Below are 895 nucleotides of genomic sequence, written 5' to 3'. Positions count from 1 at the left end.
CACAGCTCCAGCAGTACGGTTTGCGGTCACGTGACTGTCAGGACTCCACCTCCATAAACGGACCAGAGGCCCTGGGCAGAGCCTTTAGTGGACAACGTCATTCATACTTTAAGATTGATGGGATGGCCATCTTTAAATAATACACTAAAGGCTATACAAAGAAAGTGTTATTTGCAGTAGAAAAGTTAATACTTGATCATATAAGGTACTAACATTAAAGTACACAATAAAAACATGCTTTTTGTTTAACAGGTTTGTTCGAAGGGCCTTCCTCCTCCCCCCTCCCCGTGAGCAGCAGCTGTGTGGTGCATGTGTTGATCTGAACCCCCGTCCCTTCCCCCCCTCTCTTTTTCCTCAAGTGCCCCATTCGAGTCTAGACTTATTCTCAGCACATTTTAAACCACTTTACAGAATTTAATAACAGGCAAGTTATGACTACGGTTTGATTTGAAACACCTAGAGATGACTAAGAAACAAGTCAGGCAATGCTGCTGCCCTGCTGAGATTGAATACAAATAAACACCTTCTCTATAATTAGTACCACATTAAAGAATAACCCAGTGCTGAATATTAAAAATGCTGGCATGTGATTCAGGGAAAAAATTAAATAATAACTGAAGCGGTTGTTTCTGTGTTTTGATGAGAAGCACATTAACCAATTTCCACACCTGCCATTTGAAGCCATTTTAATATTTACAGATATAAATCCTGGATATTTAAAACACCACGGGCACCTAGAACTACCCGTCACCCCCAACAAGAACTGCTTTCCTGGAATACAGCAACACCTTGAGACCATTTCCATAAAGGTGTCTGTTTCAATACTTGAGACAAAATCATTCAACGCTTTACATTTTGTTTGAGAACAAAGCATTGTGTCCTCTTCAATTTTAAA

Source organism: Rutilus rutilus (assembly GCF_951802725.1).
Source record: "Rutilus rutilus genome assembly, chromosome: 14".
NCBI classification, from domain to species: domain Eukaryota; kingdom Metazoa; phylum Chordata; class Actinopteri; order Cypriniformes; family Leuciscidae; genus Rutilus; species Rutilus rutilus.
The sequence above is the reverse complement of the archived record's forward strand: the minus strand, read 5'-3'. Positions refer to the sequence as shown.